Source organism: Coregonus lavaretus, assembly GCF_964263955.1.
Source record: "Coregonus lavaretus genome assembly, contig: HAP1_SCAFFOLD_2963, whole genome shotgun sequence".
Classification (NCBI taxonomy): Eukaryota; Metazoa; Chordata; class Actinopteri; order Salmoniformes; family Salmonidae; genus Coregonus; species Coregonus lavaretus.
In genome coordinates this window covers 29,180-49,828 of record NW_028165210.1, presented here as the reverse complement: position 1 = coordinate 49,828, position 20,649 = coordinate 29,180, and the positions used below count along the sequence as shown (strand labels likewise).

At 42.8% G+C, this 20,649-nt stretch overlaps 1 pseudogene across 1 annotated transcript in view; it reads left to right on the top strand.

Annotated features, from left to right (window-relative positions):
- LOC311116143 (maltase-glucoamylase-like) overlaps nt 1-20,649 on the top strand; it is a 61,009-nt pseudogene that overhangs the window by 11,229 nt on the left and 29,131 nt on the right. The window contains exons 6-10 of the transcript in view: nt 1,007-1,120; nt 1,721-1,813; nt 3,315-3,430; nt 8,680-8,836; nt 11,257-11,374. The product of the transcript in view is annotated as a maltase-glucoamylase-like (transcript). The remainder of the gene's footprint in view (nt 1-1,006; nt 1,121-1,720; nt 1,814-3,314; nt 3,431-8,679; nt 8,837-11,256; nt 11,375-20,649) is intronic.

Genomic DNA, 20,649 nt, shown 5'->3' with positions numbered 1-20,649 from the left:
ACCGCTTGCAGTGTGGTAGCAGAGAGAACAGTCTATGACCAGGGTGGCTGGAGTCTATGACAATTTTTAGGGCCTTCCTCTGACACCGCCTGGTATAGAGGTTCTGGATGGCAGGAAGCTTGGCCCCAGTGATGTACTGGGCCGTACGCACTACCCTCTGTATTTTATTTTTATTTTACCTTTATTTAAGTAAGCAAGTCAGTTAAGAACACATTCTTATTTACAATGACGGCCTACACCGGCCAAACCTGTAGTGTCTTGCGGTCGGAGGCCGAGCAGTTGCCATACCAGGCAGTGATGCAACCAGTCAGGATGCTCTCGATAGTGCAGCTGTAGAACCTTTTGAGGATCTGAGAAACCATGCAAAATCTTTTCAGTCTCCTGAGGGGGAATAGGTTTTGTAGTGCCCTCTTCACAACTGTCTTGGTGGTCTTGGACCATGATAGTTTGTTAGTGATGTGGACACCAAGGAACTTGAAGCTCTCAATCCACTACAGCCCGTCAATGAGAATGGGGGCGTGCTTGGTCCTCTTCTTTTTCCTGTAGTCCACAATCATCTCCTTTGTCTTGGTCACGTTGAGGGAGAGGTTGTTATCCTGGCACCACACGGCCAGGTCTCTGACCTCCTCCCTATAGGCTGTCTCATCGTTGTCAGTGATGAGGCCTACCACTGTTGTGTCATCGGCAAACTTAATGATGGTGTTGGAGTCGTGCCTGGCCTTGCAGTCATGAGTGAACAGGGAGTACAGGAGGGGACTGAGCACACACCCCAGAGGGGCCCCAGTGTTTTTAGGATCAGCGTGGCGGATGTGTTGTTACCTACCCTTTCCACCTGGGGGTAGCCCGTCAGGAAGTCCAGGATCCAGTTGCAGAGGGAGGTGTTTAGTCCCAGGGACCTTAGCTTGGTGATGAGCTTTGAGGGGACTATGGTGTTGAACGCTGAGCCATGGTGTTCCTAAGGCACTGTATCTCATCCCTGTGTGGTTTTGTTTGAGACCCTGTCCAGAGGTGACGCTTCAGCTGGCCCCAGTAGTGACCTACGGAACCATTGGAGGAGTTCTGGACTTCTACATCCTTCTGGGGGGACACACCTGAACAGGTGGTACAGGAGTTCCTATAGGTGAGACAGAGAGCGCAGTTGACTTTCACTTGAAGCTGATCATTTGGAAGTGTGTGGTAAGCATGGATGCTCTGTGATGCAGTAATACAGTGATACATTTGGAATCAGTATATGTGCATGTGTGTTGAGTGTGATGGAAGGAGTCAGGCGCAGGAGGGTAATCACCGAATACAGAGTTTATTCCTTTGTGGACACACAAAGGCGCTTAAATAGCGATCAACGAAACAGGCTCAGGGGAAACTCTCATCCCTGGCAAATACTCTGTAACGGTAGAATCCAATAATACATAGGCACAGGGGAAAGTCTACCCTGGCAACAAAATGTACGAGTAGCCCCCCCGAGCTACACTACTCTCACAAATAACAATCACCCACAAGGACAAGGGGGCAGAGGGAACACTTATACACGGACTGATGAGGGGATTCGAACCAGGTGTGAGTGATTGACAAGACAAGACAAAGGTGATGATGATTGGGGCGGCAGTGGTTAGTAAGCTGGTGACGACGAACGCCGAAGCCTGCCCGAACAAGGAGGGGAGGCAACCTCGTCCGAAGTCGTGACAGCATGTTACATGTTTCTTGTGTGTGTGTGTGTGTCCAGCTGATCGGCAGGCCAGTGATTCCTCCATACTGAGCTCTAGGCTTCCAGTTGTCTCTTCGGGACTATGGCAGTCTGGATGAAGTCAAGACAACCGTACGGTAGAACTACGGTAGAACTATTGGTTCTATAGGGACCTAGGTCACACACTAGCTCACCAGACATTTGGGAACCAAGTCATTATGTTAGAGCTAGAACCCATCTAGGAGCTAGAGAACTATGGAAAACCATGAGGTACCAGCAAATCAGAAAGTGAAAATTGTCCTGTATGTCCACCAATAACAAAACGGGAGCAATGGATTAGTAAATTATACCCACCAATCACAAGTAAGGGAAATACTGCTTGGAAGCCAGGAATCATTAGAAATCAGTTCCACACTGAAAGCTATAAGCAAAGGTCCGTAATCCACCTACCACGAGATAGGATTCAGCTGTAGACGAGAGATATGAAGCTCTCTATCAGAGCTGGAAAGGCAGCATGTGTGAGGGAGATGACCTTTTGCTCTCTGGGAGAATCCTGTTCCCTGTCAAATGGGTAGAGTCTGATAGTCTGGTCTCCAGTCCTTCAGGAGTCTCCAGCAAACGGGATAAATATTTACCATGTGAAAACTCATCAGCTCCTAACGAGAATTTAACTAACCTCCAAGACAATCAAGAGGTCTAACTTTGACACAAACAATCACAAAAAAACGCAGAAAAAACAAGCGTACTCTTTTTGTTTTAATAACCGCGTCCTTAATGTCCCCCTTCGACATTAAGATACAGCTGGTTGACAGCGGATATATTGAGGGACATATTTGATAGCGATCAGATAGACCACAGAGGGCATTATCACATTATCCTAATACGTCTGGAACTGATTACCATTAGCAGGGAACTGGCAGGAGCTGGGAACCATCTGTTAGAGTGATACGGAGAGGGACTGCCAAGCCACAGAATCAAGGCCCAGACCAAAAACAGAATGTGCTAACACTCTAGAATCCTCCAAAGGTTCCACTACACATTAGCCAAGTCACTAGCACTCACATCAAGGTCTGAGTCTTGCAGGCATGCCAGTAGGCTTCTGCTAAAGCAGATGCGCTTAACTTATGCTAAGACGCAAATATGTGTGAGGGGAATGCATTAAAGTAATGTAAAAATATGCTAATTTCTGAATCTGAGCGGATGTGTTTAAGTTACGCTAAGTTGCAAACATTTGAGTGGATGCGTATAGTCTCTGAGTCATTCTATATGCATTACATTCATACTAAGATGCAAATGCATTTAAGGGAATACATTTCAGTCATGCCAAGACGTTAATATTTTATTTAAACGCATTATAAGATGCAGCTTATTTTGAGTGGACGCATTGCACCGCAGTAAATACATGCCAAGTGGCGGAGTATTTAAGCCATACTGTCAAATATCTGAGTGACTTGGACTGAATGTAAACATGCAATGATGCTGATAATATGAGTGGTTGTAAAGACAAATACTGCGTGATTATGACAATAGCGTTCAAATCCTATAGCCTCAATTAAAACATTATATCAGACCTACTGTATGATTTACTATGTGTATGTTACTATATCGTCTACCTGTTTCTCTTCTGTCCCAGGACATCCAGTATACTGACATTGACTATATGGAAGAGAAGAAGGACTTCACTTATGATGCGGTCAAATTCAGAGACCTCCCTCAGTTCGCTGATTACGTGCACGAGAAGGGACAGAAGTACATTCTCATATCAGTGAGAAACACACGTTGATTTGTTTGACTCGTTTTTGACAACATTATGTTGGTTCTAAGTTAGGCTATGTCATTACAAGATCCAGCTTTGAATGAAACAATATTCACATTTGCCTCGGGAAAACTGCACTTAATGAAAAAATGCACCCATTTCAATAGTAGCGGGAATCTTGTAACTTTGCTATTATTTATACAAGTTGAAGTCGCCTCATCCACGGGAAAGGTGATGCGTTGCATTGAAAATGTGCACTTTTCGCCGCATAAAGGGAAAAATGCAGTCGTCAATGATTCATCCTGTGCCTAGGCCTATTGGAAATCATCTTCCTTCCTTTGCCTAGACCTGAGAAAAGATAGCCTACCCTATGACAAAATGTGATGCACACGCCATCCGATTGTTTCTCACACATCAAAGATCATTCCCTCTATAATAGGCTTTCGTTAGATGTTTTGATAGAGTTTAGTGCAGTTTTGCCAAAGAAAATGCTGCCCCTGATTGGAAAGTGACTGTATAAAGAACATCATGTAAAAGGATGGGTCATTACCCACCAGTTAGAAGATCAACGGGGCGTGACCGACCGAGGAACACAGAAGGATGCCTGGGTCACTGAGGCTGATGGAGAGACTCATCTGCTGGGAGAGGTACTGTAGGTGGGAAGGAGATACCTAGTCAGTTGCACAACTGAATGCATTCAACTGAAATGTGTCTTCTGCATTTAACCCAACCCCTCTGAATTGACATCCACGTAGCAGTTGTTGTTTAAGTGCCTTGCTCAAGGGCAGAACGGCAGATGTTTTACCTTGCTGGCTTGGGGATTCGAACCAGCAACCGTTCAGTTACTGGCCCAACGCTCTTAACCGCTGGGCTACCTGCCACCCATGGTGGTGGTGATGGTAGTACTGGTGGTGGTACTGGTGGTGGTGATGGTGGAGGTGGTGGTGTTGGTGGTAGTGATGGTGGATGTGGTGGTGGTGGTGGTGGTAGTGGTGTTGGTAGTGGTGTTGGTGGTTGTGGTTGTGGTGGTGGTGGAGGTGGTGGTGCTGGTGGTGGTGGTGGTGGAGGTGATGGTGTGTGAGTGCGTCCGTGCGTGCATGCATGTGAGAGAGGTAGACTGATCAATCCCATTGTCTAGGCTATGTGTGCGGAGAGAGAGAGAGAGAGAGAGAGAGAGAGAGAGAGAGAGAGAGAGAGAGAGAGAGAGAGAGAAAGAGAGAGACAGAAACAAAGATAAGCCACATATCTCATGGGTTAAGTCATTATTTTTTACCCAAACGATTAAGCCTGGCCCAGTGCTAATCACTTTTTTTCTGGTTTTATATCAGGTCAAACATACGCATTGATTCTACATTAGTGTTTAATCTCAAACTGTTCTGCATCACAGCCTGTGTGCTCCAAGTGTTAGCACAGACTGTGCTTACTTAAACCGTGTGTGTGTGTGTGTGTGTGTGTGTGTGTGTGTGTGTGTGTGTGTGTGTGTGTGTGTGTGTGTGCGTGTGTGTGTGTGCGTGTGTGTGTGTGTGTGCGTGTGTGTTTGTGTGTGTATGTGTCTTTGTGTTTGTGTGTGTGTGTTCTGTCTCACTGAGTGTGCTTTTAAAAACAATAGAGACAGCCGATGAGTAATGGTCCAGATGGCGGGATGCAAGCCATATTGGAGCATGCAAGGACATGCAGGTCTTTATTATCGCATTAAGGGTTAAGGGCTGGTGTAGATAATATATATATATATATATTATATATATATATATATATATATATATATATATATATATATATATATATATATACATATATATATATATATATATATATTATGGCATTAAGGGTTAAGGACTGGTGTAGATAAGATATTTATTATGGCATTAAGGGTTAATGGCTGGTGTACAGTCATGGTCAAAAGTTTTGAGAATGACACAAGTATTGGTCTTCACAAAGTTCGCTGCTTCAGTGTTATGAGATATTTTTGTCAGATGTTACTATGGTATATTTTGTTTGTCCACCCGCCTCTTGAGGATCGACCACAAATTCTCAATGGGATTAAGGTCTGGGGAGTTTCCTGGCCATGGACCCAAAATGTCAATGTTTTGTTCCCCGAGCCACTTAGTTATCACTTTTGCCTTATAGCAAGGTGCTCCATCATGCTGGAAAAGGCATTGGTCATCACCAAACTGTTCTTGGATGGTTGGGAGAAGTTGCTCTCGGAGGATGTGTTGGTACCATTCTTTATTCTTGGCTGTGTTCTTAGGCAAAATTGTGAGTGAGCCCACTCCCTTGGCTGAGAAGCAACCCCACACATGAATGGTCTCAGGATGCTTTACTGTTGGCATGACACAGGACTGATGGTAGCGCTCACCTTGTCTTCTCCGGACAATGTGTTTTCTGGATGCCCCAAACAATCGGAAAGGGGATTCATCAGAGAAAATGACTTTACCCCAGTCCTCAGCAGTCCAATACCTGTACCTTTTGCAGAAAATCAGTCTGTCCCTGATATTTAATCCTGGAGAGAAGTGGCTTCTTTGCTGCCCTTCTTGACACCAGGCCATCCTCCAAAAGTATTCGCCTCACTGTGCGTGCAGATGCACTCACACTTGCCTGCTGCCATTCCTGAGCAAACTCTGCACCGGTGGTGCCCCGATCCCGCAGCTGAATCAACTTTAGGAGACGGTCCTGGCGCTTGCTGGACCTTTTTGGGCGCCCTGACGCCTTCTTCACAACAATTGAACCTCTCTCCTCGAAGTTCTTGATGATCCGAGAAATGGTTGATTTAGGTGCAATCTTAATAGCAGCAATATCCTTGCCTGTGAAGCCCTTTTTGTGCAAAGCACAAGAAGAACAATGATTTCAAGCACCACCCTCCTTTTAAAGCAATCAGCATGACAGAGTGATCTCCAGCCTTGTCCTCGTCAACACTCTCACCTGTGTTAATGAGAGAATCGCTGACATAATGGCAGCTGGTCCTTTTGTGGCAGGGCATAAATGCAGTGGAAATGTTTTTTGGGGATTAAGTTCATTTTCATGGCAAAGAGGGACTTTGCAATTAATTGCAATTCATCTGATCACTCTTCATGACATTCTGGAGTATATGCAAATTGCCATCATCAAAACTGAGGCAGCAGACTTTGTGAAAATGTGTATTTGTGTCATTCTCAAAATGTTTGACCACGACTGTAGATAACGACCACAGTCTGCTCTGGATGCCTGCACAACTGTAGGATGGTGTTGGCTGGAGAGGGTTACTAAGATCCCACATGTACAAACACCTGTTACATGTTTTTTAATATTGAATGGTTATCGATAAACTTGAAAGTTGAAAAAACGGATTAAAGAGTGTGTTTGGGAAGTTAGAAGAGGTGTGTGGAGAATATAATGACATTAGGGGAGAATTTGAGAGCGGGAACAGACAGAATAGGGGGAGAGGTAATGGACAGGGAGAGAGAATGGAGAGAGAAAGATGGAGGGAGAGAGAATGGAGAGAGAAAGATGGAGGGAGAGAGAGAAAGAAATATGGTGTGTGTATGTGTGTGTGTGTTTATGTGAATGTGTGTGAAAATGATTCATATTCTATTTCTGCTAGTGGTTGTTAGCGGTGGGATAAAAGCTAGGTAGTTTTTTACTGAGGGGAGAAACCTTTATAATAATAATAATAATAATATGCCATTTAGCAGACGCTTTTATCCAAAGCGACTTACTTACTCTGTAACCCTGTCATACAAGATCAGCCCAGACCTCAACCTAACCTACAAACACACACATAACTACAAACACACACACACACATGCACACACAGCTACAAACACACACACGCATATGCAATTGAAAAATGTCTCTCTCTCCTTCACCCCCCCCCCGCCCCCCCTTCCTCTGAGGATTAATCATTGCTCTCTGTGCATGTCATTAGCAATGGCTTCAAACACACAGTCACTCTGGCGATTTATATTGCATTATTGATTGATGCTCTCCTCCTTTCTCCTCCCCTCACTCTCCTCTGTCCTTCTCTCCCCTCTAAACATTGTCCTCCTCTCATTCCTACCATCCTTTCTCCTTCTCCCCTCCTACCCTCTCTCTTTCTCTGCATGGCCTTTGCTCCGCTTCTCCCCCTTTCTCTAGGTCTACATCTCCTGAGTCTTTCTCTCCTCTCTTCTCTCTCTCTAGGTCTGGCCAGTTGAGACAAACTACACTAACCGCAGCTGTACAGAGTGGTGGGCTGAGAAGTATGTCAGGTTCTCAAAGGAAACGTGATGCTCTGTGGAGTGTAAGTCTGTTCTACTAATGTTTGATTGTACTATATTTATTTTCATCATCAGTTAATGTAGTCCTTCAAAACCCAAGTCTGACATACACATCCACACATCCCAACTCTGTATTCTATCTGACAGGATATGAATGAGGTCGCCAACTTCAAGAAAGGCTCCAACTACCCTCCCTTCACTCCTAATAATGCTGTTTATTAACCCTCAACTACCCTCCCTTCACTCCTAGTAAGACTGTTTATTAAGCCAAATCAGTGTACCCTATGTAATCTAGTATCTCTGGTGAAAGGAGCCACATTCTATTTTTGGATATGAACAGGAAACACAAACCTTTTCTCATGTCTCCTTTTGATAATCTTTGTTGATTTGCACAAAAGGTTTCTAATGACATGTTTAGGACTTGAGAAAATATAAAAAACTCTGTCACCTCATCCTGTTAGCATACCGCTCGCTAGTGCCACTCCTCGGTCACCTCATCCTGTTAGCATACCGCTCGCTAGTGCCACTCCTCTGTCACCTCAGCCTGTTAGCATACCGCTCGCTAGCGCACTCCTCTGTCACCCCATCCTGTTAGCATACTGCTCGCTAGTGCCACTCCTCTGTCACCTCATCCTGTTAGCATACCGCTCGCTAGCGCACTCCTCTGTCACCTCATCCTGTTAGCATACCGCTTGCTAGCACCACTCCTCTGTCGCAGTCCTCTTTTGTCCTTACTTTTCTTCCTCTTTCTTCTGTCAATTTCTCTCTCTGCTAATTAAAAGGCGTTATTGGCAGAGACACATTTTGTAAACATCATCAGAGCCTAGTATTGTTAGGAAAATCAATGGACATTCTATTTAGCTAGCTTATTAGAGCAACAAAGCAACAATGATCATACTCTCTCTCTCTCTCTCTCTCTCTCTCTCTCTCTCTCTCTCTCTCTCTCTCTCTCTCTCTCTCTCTCTCTCTCTCTCTCCACACCCTTCCCTCGCCCCCTGCTCTCCCTGTAGTGCTTTGAAGCTTGTGTTTTGGGGGAACCGGACCCTGATGCTGACCCGCTCCTCCTTCCCTGCAATGGGGAAGTACTCTGGCCATTGGCTGGGTGACAACGCTGCTAACTGGAACGACATCAAATAGGCCATACCTGGCATGTTTGGAGTCCCCTACGTGAGTACCTCAAGTGATGTCTGATGGTTTGATACCGTAAACTATTGATTTACAGGTTTGTTTATTTATCAGTTTGAAGACTGAAAAGTGTCTTCACCGGAAGCTTGTACTTCACTACCACAGCTGACACAGAGGCAGGTTAGTGAGAAACACTTACCGATGATATATTTAAGAACGGTTCGAAGCCGTTTGGCTCTGGCCTCTTGTCGACAGGACAGACAAATAACAGTGTGCAAACGTCAGTTAGAAACCAACAGGGAGTCATAAACACATGCACATGCTTACACACGTGCAAGCTCACACACACTACTCCAGCTGTGTCAGGGAGTGAAAGAGTTGCCAACCCCAGTCCTGAAGGGACTCTGTCCGAGAGGTTTTCCAATTCTTGTTTGGCACACAAACCCATTCAAACTCACTCTCTCTTTCAATCACACACACACACACACACACACACACACGCACACACACACACACACACTGGGATTTGGATCGATGCCCTCCCATTGAGCACGCTGTAAAGTGCCCTGCTATCAAACTAAAGCAACACTCAAACACACATCTCTCAAAGGATGGACCATTGATTGGGTATTCTCTTTCATGCTTACCATATGCAATTACCTAAACACTGTATACAGTGAGGGAAGAATTTTTTTTTGGATCCCCTGCTGATTTTGTACGTTTGCCCACTGACAAAGAAATGATCAGTCTATAATTTTAATGGTAGGTTTATTTGAACAGTGAGAGACAGAATAACAACAACAAAATCCAGAAAAACGCATGTAAAAAATGTTATGAATTGATTTGCATTTTAATGAGGGAAATAATTATTTGACCCCTCTGCAAAACATGACTTAGTACTTGGTGGCAAAACCCTTGTTGGCATTCACAGAGGTCGGACGTTTCTTGTAGTTGGCCACCAGGTTTGCACACATCTCAGGAAGGATTTTGTCCCACTCCTCTTTGCAGATCTTCTCCAAGTCATTAAGGTTTTGAGGCTGATGTTCGGCAACTCGAACCTTCAGCTCCCTCCACAGATTTTCTATGGGATTAAGGTCTGGAGACTGGCTAGGCCACTCCAGGACCTTAATGTGCTTCTTCTTGAGCCACTCCTTTGTTGCCTTGGCCATGTGTTTTGGGTCATTGTCATGCTGGAATACCCATCCACGACCCATTTTCAATGCCCTGGCTAGGAAAGGAGGTTCTCACCCAATATTTGAAGGTACATGGCCCCCTCCATCGTCCCTTTGATGCGGTGAAGTTGTCCTGGCCCCTTAGCAGAAAAACACCCCCAAAGCATAATGTTTCTACCTCCATGTTTGACGGTGGGGATGGTGTTCTTGGGGTCATAGGCAGCATTCCTCCTCCTCCAAACACGGCGAGTAGAGTTGATGCCAAAGAGCTCGATTTTGGTCTCATCTGACCACAACACTTTCACCCAGTTCTCCTCTGAATCATTCAGATGTTCATTGGCAAACTTCAGACCGGCCTGTATATGTGCTTTCTTGAGCAGGGGGACCTTGCGGGCGCTGCAGGATTTCAGTCCTTCACGGCGTAGTGTGTTACCAATTGTTTTCTTGGTGACTATGGTTCCAGCTGCCTTGAGATCATTGACAAGATCCTCCTGTGTAGTTCTGGGCTGATTCCTCACCGTTCTCATGATCATTGCAACTCCACGAGGTGAGATGTATGGAGCCCCAGGCCGTGGGAGATTGACAGTTCTTTTGTGTTTCTTCCATTTGCGAATAATCGCACCAACTATTGTGACCTTCTCCCCAAGCTGCTTGGCGATGGTCTTGTAGCCCATTCCAGCCTTGTGTAGGTCTACAATCTTGTCCCTGACATCCTTGGAGAGCTCTTTGGTCTTGGCCAATTTGGAGAGTTTGGAATCTGATTGATTGATTGCTTCTGTGGACAGGTGTCTTTTATACAGGTAACAAGCTGAGCTTAGGAGCATTCCCTTTAAGAGTGTGCTCCTAATCTCAGCTCATTACCTGTATAAAAGACACCTGGGAGACAGAAATCTTTCTGATTGAGAGGGGTCAAATACTTATTTCCCTCATTAAAATACAAATCAATTTATAATATTTTTGACATGTGTTTTTCTGGATTTTTTTGTTGTTATTCTGTCTCTCACTGTTCAAATAAACCTACCATTAAAATGATAGACTGATCATTTCTTTGTCAATGGGCAAACGTACAAAATCAGCAGGGGATCAAATACTTTTTTCCCTCACTGTACATGTATTCTGCCAATTTAGCCTTTTAACAAATGGAAAGCAATATCAGGCAAGATAAACAACACCATCCCAGACCCTGCTGTATAGTTTCCAATGCTATATCTGTGTGTTTTCCTGAGTGTGTTTTTGTGAGTGTGTCAGTATTTGTAACGTTCTGTCCTGTCCTGTCCTGTGTGTTTTCAGATTGGTGTTGATATTTGCTGTTTCTTTGACGACACGTCAGAAGTCGTTGTGTCGTCGTTGGATGCAGGTGGGAGCATTCTATCCCTTCAGCCGGAACCACAAAGCCCAGTACCTCAAGGTACCTGTTCCCTTGTTCTTTTTTATACCAAGTATGGAGTCAAAACGTAAACCAAAATTATGAATCCAAGTATGGATATATCAAAATTAAAGCAGAGAATGATTTCTGACGAAGGTTCACGTTGTGAACTTTTTGGCCAAAGGGCCTTTTTCAAAACCAGTCTCAGTTTCCATGCTCAGTCTCACTTTACATGTTGAGTAGCTACTGGTCAAGACTTCTCAGGACATTATATATATTCATCCCCTCTCCTCCCCCCTCTAACTATTCTCTAGGTTGTTGCTATAAAGAGAATATGTTCTCAGTCATCTTACCTGGTAAAATAAGGTTCAATAAATAAATACTTACATTTCAGTGAGACTTGACATGTCTGGTCTTGAAGTAAGGCCTTGCTGAAATGTAGATTTTTGACTTTGTATTTCAATGAGAACAATATTTAAATTGTGGGGAGAGAGAGAGAGAGAGAGAGAGAGAGAGAGAGAGAGAGAGAGAGAGAGAGAGAGAGAGAGAGAGAGAGAGAGAGAGAGAGAGAGAGAGAGAGAGAGAGAGAGAGAGACAAAGAGAGAGAGAGAGAGAGATAGGCCATCTGCCGGCAGACAGGATATGTTGATGAATCTGAAGAGTGATTCACACTAATGAGATGGATCATGTCTAACCTTTGCTTTGCCCTAATCACTTCTCTCATCAGAAGGCCATACAGGGCAAAGTCCTCGACACACACACACACACATTTTGGACATTGAGGATTAGCCATTCAGCAGCTAATCATCCACTCAGACTCCACAATTAAGATATTTTTAATTTTTCCTTTCTCTGTCTCTGTTGTGTCTCTTTCTCTGTCTCTATGGTGTCTCTGTCTCTGTGGTGTCTCTGTCTCTATGGTGTCTCTGTCTCTGTCTCAATGGTGTCTCTGTCTCTGTGGTGTCTCTGTCTCTGTCTCTATGGTGTCTCTGTCTCTGTGGTGTCTCTGTCTCTGTCTCTGTGGTGTCTCTGTCTCTGTCTCTATGGTGTCTCTGTCTCTGTGGTGTCTCTGTCTCTGTCTCTATGGTGTCTCTGTCTCTGTCTCTGTGGTGTCTCTAACTCTGTCTCTAAGGTGCCTCTGTCTCTGTCTCTATGGTGTCTCTGTCTCTATGGTGTCTCTATCTCTGTGGTGTCTCTGTCCCTGTCTCTATGGTGTCTATGTCTCTGTCTCTGTGGTGTCTCTGTCTCTGTCTCTAAGGTGTCTCTGTCTCTGTCTCTATGGTGTCTCTGTCTCTGTGGTGTCTCTGTCTCTATGGTGTGTCTGTCTCTGTCTCTGTGGTGTCTCTGTCTCTATGGTGTCTCTATCTCTGTGGTGTCTCTATGGTGTCTCTGTCTCTGTGGTGTCTCTGTCTCTGTCTCTATGGTGTCTCTGTCTCTATGTTGTCTCTGTCTCTGTCTCTAAGGTGTCTCTGAATCTGTCTCTGTGGTTTCTCTGTCTCTGTGGTCTCTGTCTCTGTGGTGTCTCTGTCTCTGTGGTGTCTCTGTCTCTGTGGTGTCTCTGTCTCTGTGGTGTCTGTCTCTGTGGTGCCTCTGTCTCTGTCTCTATGGTGTCTCTGTCTATGTTTCTGTGGTGTCTCTTTCTCTGTCTCTATGGTGTCTGTCTCTGTGGTGTCTCTGTCTCTGTATCTGTGGTGTCTCTGTCGCTGTCGCTGTCTCAGTCTGTGTCTCTGACTCTGTCTCTGTCTCTGTGGTTCTATGTCTCTGTGGTGTCTCTGTCTCTGACTCTGTCTCTGACTATCTCTGAGGTGTCTCTGTCTCTGACTCTGTCCATGTCTCTGACTCTGTCACTGTCCTTGACTCTCGCTCTGTCTCTGTCTCTGTGGTGTCTCTGTCTCTGTGGTGTCTCTGTCTCTGTGGTGTGTCTGTCTCTGTGGTGTCTCTGTCTCTGTGGTGTCTCTGTCTCTGTGGTGTGTCTGTCTCTGTCTCTGTGGTGTCTCTGTCTCTGTGGTGTCTCTGTCTCTGTGGTGTGTCTGTCTCTGTGGTGTCTCAGTCTCTGTGGTGTCTCTGTCTCTGTCTCTGTGGTGTCTCTGACTCTTTCTCTGTCTCTGTGGTGTCTCTGACTCTGTCTCTGTCTTTGTCTATGTCTACGTCTCTGTTGTGTCTCTGGCCTGGTTTCTTCATGTGTTCTCTCCCTCTCTGCTCTTCCTGTTCATTGGCATGTTGAGTGTGTTGTTGTTGATTGCTAAGTGTCATCATGGTGGTTATAAATGCCTTTCTCCCCACCTCCCTCCCTCCCCTACCTCTACCTCCTACTCCCATACCTCTACCCCCTACTCCCATACTTCTACCCCCTACTACCCTACCTCTACACCCTCTCTGTGCCCCCCCCCCCCCCCCCCCACCCCCCTCCGCCAGTTTCTCTAGACAAAACACCTGCTCCTCACACCTGTACTGGACCCTGTGAGTACATGTAATGAAGCAGGCTTTAACTCAGTTCAGTACTACGACAAACAAATACCATGTATTTCACATTTCATTTGATTGATCTACAAAAATATTGGCGGGATAAACCCCTTGAGATGAGATATCTCTCGCTAACACACACACACACAGACACAGACACACACTAGTTGACCTCCGTTGGGACGAGCACATGACATGGGATTTACTTTCCATCCTCTCTTTCATTTCCCCCTCTTTTCCCTCCCCTGTAATGAGAGCACTGACCTCATTAAAGGCAGATTAGAAGTGCAGATAGATTTTGTGTGTGTATGTGTGTGTGTGTGTGTGTGTGTGTGTGTGTGTGTGTGTGTGCGCGCACACAATAGTTTTTGTGTGCGTATTTTTATGTGTGTACACATTTGTGTGTATGAGTGTGTATGTGTGCCTGTGTGTGTTTGTTTGTGTGCGTATGTCTGTGTATATTTGTATGAGTCTGTATGTGTGAGAGTGCAGATAGATTGCTGTCATGTTAAAGTGGCCTGATTAATAAGCAATGTAGCATGGCCTCTGGCGAATTGGAGAATAGCAGAGTGGGACTCTATTCTGGATATAATAACTGTAGAGTGTAATTGTGAAAAGTTTATTATGCTAGCAGAGAGAAAGAAGAAGGTGTTGAGGCTGTCACCCACGAGCTTGACTTCTCTTTGGGGATACAGAGAGGATCTCCTCCACAAATTTGATCAAAAGTTGTGAAATAACTCAGACTTATGTAATAAGTTGTGTATTGACATCAATACATAAGTGTGAAAGAGCATGTTCTTTGTTTGTACAGGTTTCTGTAAATATATTATGGATGCTGCTAATTACTATGTCTTTCTCTAAAAGTAATATCCTGCTTTCCAGTGTACCTTTTCCTCTGTCGCTCTCTCTTTCTCCCTCTCTCTCTTTCTCCCTCTCTCCCTCTCCCTCTCTTACTCTCTCCCTCTCTCCCTCTCTCTCACTCTCACTCTCATTTTCCCTATTTTACTGCTCTCTCTATCTTTCTCTCACTATATATACCCCCTCTCTCCCCTACCCTGTCTCTATCTTTCTCTCACTATATTTACCCCCTCTCTCCCCTACCCTCTGTTTCTCCCCTTTGCTCTTTCATTATATGTGACTTGTTTCAGGAAACTAGGCGTATGTCACGCGTCACTACTTCAGAGGAGAGGCATTTGAACGTAAACATGTATTTTTTTAAAGACTATCGTTTTTTGGCAGACATGCCTTCTGGAACATGTGAACTTTCATGTGCCTTAATAACAAACATGAATGCCATCTTTAAATACGAATACAATTATATGAGTCTAGTTGGTTTAGCCTCGAAAAAAGACAGGGACCTTCCCGCTAGCCATGATTGGCTGAGCTAATGGATGGGCTGGATATGCTGAGAGATGAGCTCGGACTGGTCTGCCATGTAGCACGCTTCTTTCTATAACATTAACTGCTCAGTATGTGTAGGTATCATGAAGAACTGCAAAAGTGTTGCTAATGCCCTACACTTTCTGGAGGACAGAGTTTTTAAATCAGTGGAATGCCCGGTGGAAGGAGAGTATGATAGCTAAGGAGATGGAGAAGATTCTGGCGTTTGATTTCAAATATGCGGAGGGAGTCGAAAAGAGAACACACAGAAGGCTGTTATATGAAACACCTGTCTCCGGATTACATCTTCAAACTAAGGGCAACCATGGCATCAGTGACAGAGAGGAAAAACCATTCATCCATGTGTATGGGTAAGATAGTCAAGCTAGCTCCATTTTCAGATATTATATGTTTCTAATTTAGTCAGAAAGTTGTTTTCATTGCAATTTAAAGCATACTGTTAGCTAGCTAGATAACATTAGCTGGCTGGCTCGCTAGCTAATGTTAAATGTATGATCGATCTGTGTAGTAATATTATTTGTATCTCAGAGCCATTTGCATTGCTAGTTATAGCCTTATGTTAGCTAGCTAGCTAATATTGAACCTAGTTGGTTAGCTTTAGCTACCTACAGATTCATGCAGGGTAGTAACGTTATGAGTTGGGATTGTGGTTCATTGTTTAGCTAGCTAGCTACGTGTCTAAACAAAAGACTCCACTATGCAAGTAATTATTTCACTTTATCGTTTACACCTTTACACATGTGCATGTGACAAATAAACGTTGATTTTATTTGATATAGTGTGTGTTAACCAAGACGGTAATGTGAAGAACAACATGACCTGCACCAAAGTCAAATTAGGATATAACGTCATGCCAACAAGACAGTGTCCAAGTTCTAAAATTCTGTAAGCTATTTTCTGTAATTAGCTTGCCATTAACATGTAAATACTAAATTATTAAATATTAAAGCATTAGACCTATCACTAAAAGCTTCAGTCATACAAAAGTTATCCTTAAATCCGAACTGGTTCTCAAGTAAATTAGTAAGATTGTCTCACCCAATGTTCAAGAAAGGCCTTTTTCCCTTTATTCAGATTACAACAACTCATTTGTAGTTATTTGAAAAGGAAATCATCTCCCAAATATCATTATTTCTAAAACAAGCCATAGAAAGTTGGTTGCAATTTCAATTTAATCCTCCAGAAATGACAGAACAAATAATGCAACAAATATTGTGGTTAAATTCAAATATACTAATTGACAAAAAAACTTTATTTTTTGACAGAATGTTTAAAAAAGGTATAATCTTTGTAAATGATATCATCGGTAGGACTGGTGGAGTTATGTCGCAAATGCAGCTAACAAATGTCTGCTCTACCCAAAATTTCAACCAAATAATTGCAGCCTTACCGCAAAAGTGGAAGAGGAAAGTGGAAGGGGGAGAAACTAAGGAACTTGTCTGTCGGCCTTGCATTAAAGAACATAATTGGTTAAGGAAAACTGAGATAAATAAAAAAGTATATCAGTTTCATTTTAGGACCAAAGGATTGACAGCCATCCCATATAGATTGCAAAATAGTTGGGAAGAGATTTTTGACGTACCGATCCCATGGCGTAGTGTTTATGAACTGACACGCAAAACGACACCGGATTCAAAACTTAGAATCTTTCAATTTAAATTATTATATAAAAATCTTACTACCAATAGAATGTTATTTATATGGGGGATACAATCTCCCCAGCTCTGCAGATTTTGCTGTGAAGAGACAGAATCATTAGATAATTTGTTTTGGTTCTGTCCATTTGTAGCTTGTTTTTGGACACAGGTCCAGGAATGGCTAAAGGATTGCAATATTTACCTGGAGCTAACCTTGCAGATAGCATTACTGGGGGATCTGAAAAGTCAGAGTCAATCAATCAATAATATAATAATACTTTTAGCAAAAATGTTTATTTTTTATTCACAATCTGTAGAAGCAATGAGAATAGAAAGGTTTAGAACTTTTGTAAAACATCACAGTACGGTTGAAATATATATGGAAATAGAAATCCTATATGGATGGTGTTAAGAGATAGATTGGAGGTATTGAATAGAGTTGAAGGATGGGACTAATAACAAATAACAACAAATAATAACAAAGATAGTTAATAATGTAAGCATACTGTGTCCATAATAAGTATATAGGTTGTATGTTGGGAGCTTTTGGAAAAGAGCACAGTTAGAAAGATATGGCATATAGAAGCAAACCGGATGGACATCATGAAAATGATCGGAGAGGTTGAGAGTAGAAGAAGTTCAGGAGCAAAAAAATTAAAATAAAAACATTAAAAAAAAAAATATAAAAATATATATATATATATATATATATATATATATATATATATATATATATATATATATATATAATATAATATAATTATTGTAAAATTAACTGTGTCCATAAGGATAGATAGTAAGTATAGGCAGGAAGTAGAGGCCTGGGCATTGTTACTCCAAGTAGGGAAAGGATGGCGTGGTTGAAAAGTAATAAAGTGGAGTATATATTTAAAAAACATGGGGGATTGGAAGTGATGCAAACAATTACATTAATAGAAGATACAATCTATCTGCAATATTAAGCTGATCCATCCCCCAGAAGAAAAAAAATACTATCTTGTTTGCGAGTTTATTTTCCTGTAATAATTAATAAAAATTAGCTTATGTTAAGAATTTGTCAGCTATATGATATGGTCATTATTTTAACTGGCTAGCCAGCTAACTTAACATTAGCTATCTAGCTAACAAGTTAGAAACTAACCAAAACATTGTTTAGAACGTTGGTTTGGTAGATTGACATCTACTAAATTCATTTTTAAACGGATGGGTTTATTGGTGTTAAAATACACCAGATATGCTATTTGGGACCACCAGGCTGCTGATGTCATGCAGCCAGTTATTTTTGTGTTAATACTTTTTCATAACGACAATGAGAATTTTGATGTCAGACGACAATAGAATGTTCATGATTTCACAGCGACAACTGTCTACAGACATGTCGATAGACGTAGTATAAACCAGCCTTTACTTTTGAAATCTTTAGTTGTTTAGTACACCACCATACTCACTCTGTTTAGCACATGGCCTCACATGTGAATCCTTAAAGAGAATGGCGGGGCTAAGGCTTAAGAGGGTGTGAATGATGCTGAATGGGTGTAGACAAATTGCTCTCCAGTAGGTGAACCAAAACATTCAAGCGCCATTTTCTCAAAAGTGGGGTTAAAAGTTAATCGATTTTCAAAGCAGAATTACTTTCCCATTGTTCCTCAACTGTAGTGTATGATATACCATTTTGTTACTCTGATTCTCTACTTTTATCCAATTATGAATCGAGCCAGTCGGTCACATATTTAGTGGTATCACTAATCTGAAACCAACATGCCCTTAACGTGTGTTGAGCCTAGGTTCAAATCTTCCCTCTGTTCAACATTTCTCATCAGGATAGAGCCCTCTGTCCCTTTCAATTACTGTTAGCATTAATGCTAGCGTTAGCAGTCTCTCCACATTAGTCAAGCTGCTGACTGATGGCAGCTATGAATGAGTCAGACAGCAATAAACAATGTGCAGATAGCAGCTATCATTCACCTGGATCATGTCTGAGGGTTTCCACTGGTGAGTGAAGATGGGGATATCCTGGAACTGCGGATTACATTTGTAATCTTTTTAAATTCTGTTTTATAGAATTCAGCAGAATAAAGACCAAGGAAGCCTTCTTCTTCTACAGATTTCAGCAGAATAAAGACCAAGGAAGCCTTCTTCTTCTACAGAATTCAGCAGAATAAAGACCAAGGAAGCCTTCTTCTTCTACAGAATTCAGCAGAATAAAGACCAAGGAAGCCTTCTTCATCTACAGAATTCAGTAGAATAAAGACCAAGGAAGCCTTCTTCATCTACAGATTTCAGCAGACTAAAGACCAAGGAAGCCTTCTTCATCTACATAATTCAGCAGAATAAAGACCAAGGAAGCCTTCTTCATCTACAGAATTCAGCAGAATAAATACCAAGGAAGCCTTCTTCATCTACAGAATTCAGCAGAAGAAAGACCAAGGAAGCCTTCTTCATCTACAGAATTCAGCAGAAGAAAGACCAAGGAAGCCTTCTTCGTCTACAGAATTCAGCAGAAGAAAGACCAAGGAAGCCTTCTTCATCTACAGAATTCAGCAGAAAGACCAAGGAAGCCTTCTTCTTCTACAGAATTCAGCAGAATATAGACCAAGGAAGCCTTCTTCATCTACAGAATTCAGCAGAATAAAGCCCAAGGAAGCCTTCTTCATCTACAGAATTCAGCAGAAGAAAGACCAAGGAAGCCTTCTTCATCTACAGAATTCAGCAGAATAAAGACCAAGGAAGCCTTCTTCATCTACAGAATTCAGCAGAATAAAGACCAAGGAAGCCTTCTTCACCTACAGAATTCAGCAGAATAAAGACCAAGGAAGCCTTCTTCTTCTACAATTGCCCGCCCCCATCCATCCATTCCTTCCCCAATACACATGTTAATATTGTACTATAAATTGTGCCTTCCTGTATTCTTTTTACATTGCATTTGAGTCACTTAGCAGACACTCTTATCCAGAGCAATTTACAGTAGTGAGAGCATACATTTTCAAACTTTTTTTCACTCTGGTCCCCCGTGGGAATCGAACCCACAACCCTGGTGTTGCAAGGGCCATGCTCTTCCAACTATATATATTTTTTGTCGTGAAGCGTTTCGTTGGACGGTGTATACCCTGTGTATCCAGTACATACAACTAATAAAACTTGAAACATGAAACTTGAAACCGTTTCTTCTTTCTTCATCCCCTCTTTCTTCTCCTCCTCTCTCAGATCCCAGACGACTTCCATATGGTTCTGTAGAACATTAAATGGGACGGGCAGGCCAGTGGAACAAATGAGTGGATGAGTGATTGTGTCATCGGTTGCTTTAAAATTAGAGAGAGGAGAACGGGTGATGTTCACAGATGCCGTGCTTTACTATCGCTCTGCTTGAAAAGGACACTTCATTCTCTTTCTCTCTATTCTTTTTTCCCTCTGTTCTTTCTCTCTGTTCATCTCTCTGTTCTCTCTGTGTTCCCGTCTGTCAGCAGGACAGTGAACACAGCCACGACAATTCTATCAAACGACAGCCCCTCCGTTAATGATTACTTCTGTCTCTCCCCCTACGATCATCAAAGGCCACTGTCCATCGCTTGATGCTGCCTTCACCATCCCTTTGTTACAAATGCCTTTGATTGCCAGTGAACCCAGATCCAGCTGTGATGCCTGCATAACCTCCTTAAACCCCAGTTCAGAAAGAAAACGCCACCTAGAAATTAACCATTTATTAAGCAATTAGTAATAAAAGTATTGGAAATGCAGGCTCTGCTCCATCATGGTAGCTCACTGCCCAAGCAAAGCATCAATATCAAATAACAAACAGGTAAACTATACCAATCCCAC